The 5,909-nt window shown below is 38.1% G+C and overlaps 1 protein-coding gene across 1 annotated transcript in view; it reads left to right on the top strand.

Annotated features, from left to right (window-relative positions):
• Position 1, top strand: part of ELAPOR2 (endosome-lysosome associated apoptosis and autophagy regulator family member 2) — a 101,401-nt gene extending 101,400 nt beyond the window's left edge. The window contains exon 23 of the mRNA XM_085325770.1: position 1. This exon is cut by the window's left edge and continues 274 nt beyond it. The gene's annotated coding sequence lies outside the window, so the exon portion shown is untranslated.
• Positions 2 to 5,909: the final 5,908 nt, after the last annotated feature.

Here is a 5,909-nt window from a genome sequence, read left to right as displayed (position 1 = left end):
AAAAAAAAAAAAAAAAAGAAAAAAGCAAATGCTTGGATTCCATACTGGGAATGAAAATCAACTCAGGAAGAGATATACATACTGCAAATAACATGAATTTTTGCATTCACCTTGGCATTGCTCTGGCATACCGTATGATTTATAGGTACCTTTCATTTCCTATCACCCCTTCTATGCATATTCATAAGATATGAGTTTGAGATGATAGGCCGAAAGCTCCTGCAAAGGTTGTGCATTGTCCTTTAGTAGCTTAACTGTGATTCTCTCTTAAAATCAAATTGGTGAATGGTACTTGGATGAGCCTCAGGAGAGTTTTGGACTTTGGAGAACGTTTGTGCTCTGAAGGACTAGGTGGTCTGTATTGGTCTTTAATGCAAAAGGCGTGGTTTTGAATCTGCAAGTTGAACCTGTTTGGATGCCTAAGTCATGACCATCAGGGTTGAGGTACAAGCTGCTGCTATTGAATTAAAAATGTGTGAGATGTAGGACTGGGTCCATGAGTTTATAGGTAGAGGCAGGCTCAAATCCTGTAAAGAGTAGGGAGGTGATACCTATAGTGCAAGCTGCACCTTTACTTCTCTGTGGAAGCTTGCCTTTTGACAAGCTGTTGATAGAAGTTAAAGTACCCTCCCTTGGGCTATAGCTACATTACCTTCCTCCGGAGTACAACCCCTGGAGACTAAACTCCAGAGGTAAAGTACAGATCTCTGCTTCTCGGGCTGCAGAATCAACTTTGTCAGCTGGGAGGCTTGTTAGAAATACTCAAACATCTCTATTGCTGGGCCCAGGCAAGGAATAGGGACAGATGTCTGGCAGAGCTGAATGTAGGTTATACACTTGTGCAGCTTAGCATCTAAATGCTTTCTGCTGCCAGTGCAAGAAACTGCATTTAAATGATGGCACAAATTGGTGCCTTGAAAATTGGAGACTAGGTGGAACTGTTCATAAAATCATCCACATTATTAGCATATGATCTTCATAATACCCTCTGCAACCATTTCCTGAAATTCCCACTGAGGTCAAACTCAAAGGAATCTAAACCTTAGGCAAAAAATATTTGAGTAAGATTGTGCAGGGGTTATATAGACCTAGGAGAAAATGAGGAACCAGTCTTGTCTTGACCTCTAGTCAGACTCATATTTCTATTGTAATAAAATTATGTCAATTGTGGAAAGCATCAAAAACTTCAGAAAAGACACATGGGCAAAGATGATGTTTTTACTATAAAGAATTTTGATTTTATATGACTGAGCTACATCTATTAATAGAACAGGGCCCACTTTTAAATAGTAAAGTTTAAATTTAATTTTTTCTGAATTCTGAATATTTTATTATACWATAAATGTGAACAAAAAATTTTATGAAGTTTAGATTTTTTTTCATTAGGGAAAATTCAACTCAGTTGCTTTATATCTCCAGTCACAGAACAGAGGCTTTGTTCTTTGGATGGGAAATACTTCAGGCATCTTAATAGAAGTGGTGTACATTTTTTTTTTGTTGCTCTTGAAAAGGCACTTCACTTTCCCAACAAAGATTTTTATGGGGTATTGTTGAATGTATATTAAATACACATTCCTTTTTGTATATTTTGTACCATTGCACACTTATTATTGTACATTGTATTTGTCGTCATGATGTCATTTATATATGGTTGTCAAAGATGATATGCTCATGGAGTAAATGSTAATGGCTTTGGGATTTCACTTCTTGGATCTTTTATGAAGAGGGTTTTTATGTTGTTGATTTTTATTCAATTAGTGTGCTGTAGCATCAAAGATATATATATGATGGGCATTCATAAAATAAAGTGAAAATATATTTGAAATTTTGGACTTGAGATGTTTGGGTAGGACTACAGCTTTTCTGAACATTACAACTCTGCAGTGGTGGCAGAACTGTAGAACTTCTCACTGTCATCAAGTTGCATCTGTGTACATCTGTTTTTATTTTTTTTCTTCTCTCTTCATATGTTTTCCATGCCATGATTGCAATTCATTCTCCAGAACATGTTTTCTTCTTTCGTCTTTGGACCCATGCTTCTGCAAGGTCAAAATGCCTTAATTTTATTAACCAGATTTCAATTGAGTTAATAACACAGAGGATCTGTTTGATTCTTATACTACCCCTTAATTTTCCCAGTCAGGTAGAAAGTGGCAATTTTTTATCAGCTCCCATAGACTTTATTGTACGAAACTTCTCAGATCTGGTTCCAAATGTTTTGTTATGATGTTCTTCAGAATTCTTCCAGGTAATCTAATAACATATTTGGTACAGTACATAGCAGGATACCAACCAACACTGTAGACTTTATTTACCTTAAAATAAGAAAATGGCATTTTCCAGCAATTAAGAAAGTTTAAACTGCCATATTTTAGCTGACTTTTGCTATTCTTTCCTTTCTGTTAAAGACAAAGAAGGAAGGCGAGGTTATTCCCATTTTCCCATAAGAGGCACATTTTGGAATGCTTAAACACTTCATTAAGAAATCTGTTGTCTGTGACCTCTTCTAGTACTCTGCCAAAATATACTTACAGCAGCCTTCCCCTTTTCTCCCTCATGGAGTCACACCAGAAACTGTTATTCGATGCCATAAAACAATGTGAATCAGTCTGTTATGTGTTCAGTTGATTAAACGGAATGCATTTTATTGCTGCATTTGCATGCTTTTCTTTGAAATCTGGAGTCAAGCAATTGAATCTCTTTGAAGATTAAGCACATTTTAGTGGTGTCTCTGTATAAATTATTGGCAAATTAAGCAGAATTCTATTGTCTCAGCTTTGACAGTGCTTGCTAGAGGGGAATTGTGCAAAGAATGTATTCTATCTTGGTTCTGATTATGCTGGTGGTGTTTGAAGTACATAATATGATTGATTTGGAGTCTTGTTTTGGGGGAAAACTCAGTCTCTTACAGAAACAATGAAAAGTTATTGAGTAGTTTCRAGTAGTTCAAAAAGAGGATTTTACTGTTTGTTCTTTTAAAAAAAAGACATTTTGGGATTCTGTTTCGTAAAGTGGAAAGTYTGCAGTGTTTGTTTTGGCTGACTTGTCAGAGTCAGTAGTACCCATAAAATAGAAATGCTTAGCTGTAATCAGGAGAGATAGCAGCAGATGTTGTCATCTAGAAGCCAGTGGTTGACTCTTCTCCAGCAGTGGCCAACATACATGCTTCAGCATAGAAGGAAAATCAGCTACAATAGACACCAACATGCCAATGAGGATGAAATTTCTTCCTAAGCTAAGATTGCTGCTGACTGGTCTATGTCCTGAAGCACGTACGGTTTTAGTTGTTATTCTAGTTAATGTAACAGTGGATGATAAACTCAAAGAAATCCTGGAAAGTTCTGCTATCTTTGGCATGCTTCTCTCTTAGTTCTTTCCTCTTGTACACTTCTTTCAAAGAATCAAGAATCCTCTAGTTTCTGTCTCTTTTTGGTTTTGAGTGCATCAGAATTGTGTTTCTTTGGCAGGTAAGTATGGAGATAGGAGCAGAGGAAAGGTATGACAGTTCAGGCTCATTCTGAAATATGTTGGGGGGGTCACAGTGGACAGTGACACCCCCAGCCTCCTGGTTGTAGGTACTTCACACTGAACGAGTGCGACAGGGAAGARGAAGACATGAGCAGTGAGAGGATCATAAGCTGCCACCGTGTTTTGGTTTTTACTCGGTATATAAAAGGCCCCACGTGCTATGAGACCGGTGCGCTAACAGCACCTACAAGCCAAGGTGAGGTTGTGTGAATGTGTGTTTTCCCTGCGTGTATGAATAAAAGACATGCAAGAGTGACTTCTGAGAGCTTTGGTTTTATGTACAGCTCATTTCTTTTCCTGCCTCCCTCCTCACACACTTCACCGTGCTAGAGTCTCCCAAGGGAGCTCAGCCCAAATCRCTCCAGATTTTGTCTGAGTGTTAAAGCTTGAGGCACTGTTATATTCTTGTACTCACGTTACTCATGTTAATTATGTTGCTGCTGTTTCTGTTGACCTTTAACAGTTTCTATTAGTTTAACAGTTGCAATTAACCCCCCTCCCCCAGCCTTTAGTTGGTCTAACATAAGCTTGTTGGACATACGGAAGCAATCTTTAGGAGCTGGACACTTCTTCCACCACAGGTKAAATCCATTGTGCTGTCCTGCGATTTCTATTGCTCCTCAAGGATTGCTAAAGATTTAGAAACATTGATGATGGTTTAATAACAATAATTTCTAAAAGCTTCTCTAGGTTTTGAGGACTGTGTTTGGAGGAGAARCAATGGGCTTTGTAGAGAACAAAGTTAAAATGGCAGTGTACTAGAAAATCACGTTGGAGTAATGGTTTTTCRGGGTAAAGATTTTTCAGCTGGTTCTAGACAGTGCTGATGTCATTGTCTGTCTTCTCCTTGTTGCTACCAACAGAGGAGTTAGTGTATGTGGGGAAATGACTGCCATTTGCTTAGAGGCAAGAGAGTCAATAAGACTGACCCTCTATGCCTTCTCCATGACTTCACTTCTTGTCCATCCCCTTCCAACCGTAAGAACAGCCARCATGGTCTTAGCCTCCTTTCTGCTTGCAATGGCAAAACTCAGTTACGCCTGTGTTGTTGAGAAGCCCTGAGGTGATGCTGGATAAACAACATTTGTCTTTCGTCTTGCAGACTGCAAACATTGGGGGGAGGCAATGACGCGATGGAAATCAGACTCCGTTCGGTGATGAGCTAAGAGTTTGTTCCAGTTTCTCTTATACTAAGTGCACTAATTGCATGAAGGATTTCAGAATGAACCTTTTTAACCAAAGCTCTGACTTTTGGATGGAGCCAGGGTATTTTGGACACTATATTGATTTTTTGGAATTGTCTTGTTCAGGGAGAACATTATCTTTTGTAAATAGGAGAAAAAATGTTTTGTTTTTTATGGTTTTGAAATAGGTGCTAGAGTTTTTCAATTTGAAAACATAGCTCCTTTTGAAATTTCTTTGGCTTTAATTAAAACCATTTGTATTCATTTAATTCAGGAAAAAAAATCACTTGAATACAAAATAAAATATTTTATTTTACTGCAGTGGATCTTTTTCCCTTCAAAATTCAGTCAGAACTAAAACCAGACACCTCTCCTACAAAAGCAGCAGCAAAAACTTGCTTATTTCATATTGACTGTTCATCCAATAAATACAAAAGCACCAGATATTCACAAATCTTCTGTGCTCTTGATTTGTACTAGAGAATTAAAGTGCTCCAATGAACAAGCAAACGTTTCTGCAACCTGCAGTGAGGCATCATTGTAGCTGGAGTAGGACTTGCACTCGTCCTTATTTTTATACTCAAGCAGTCTATTGATGAGCTCTCGTCCTCGGTGTTTCTGCCCAGCTGGTGCATGTAGCATTCAGGATGGTGCTCTGACCCTTTAGGATGGATGTGCTAGGGACTCCTATACACCATGGTGAATTACTCTAGGCAAATTTTTACTTATGATAGAAGCCGTAAAGAGACCAGAAGGGTTTTTAAGTCTAAGACTAGATTTCATAGCAGTGGAAACTAAAATGATGAACTTTGTAAAAGAGAAGGTCAAACGATGACTTAAGACAACAATAAAAACAAAAAAACCCCMAAACTCAAACATATATGTCCTTTGCTCCTAGTGTCATTGTAACATAGGTTGCACAAAATTTTGGAAAACTTTTTGTGTGGTTTAATAAGTATTTCTTCATGTTAGTGAATCTTCTTTCTGCACAGCGAAGTTAGGCAGCTCAAGTTTAACCAGGATGATTGAATACGGTAAGGGAACTGGCAGTATTTGCCAAAACAGGGTATGAGACTCTCCTCCCCTGGAAGTGCTCCAGTAGTGCTCCGTATGTGGTGGTTCAGATTTAGTAACCTGTTCATTAGAGAATTGAACATGTTGAAGAAAAACCAAGTTTAGCCATCTGCCTTCTCACAT

The sequence above is a fragment of the Rhea americana genome, unplaced genomic scaffold (assembly GCF_003343005.1).
Source record: "Rhea americana isolate MKP2758 unplaced genomic scaffold, rheAme1 scaffold_1, whole genome shotgun sequence".
NCBI classification, from domain to species: Eukaryota; Metazoa; Chordata; class Aves; order Rheiformes; family Rheidae; genus Rhea; species Rhea americana.
This window is presented reverse-complemented; position numbering and strand designations above follow the sequence as displayed.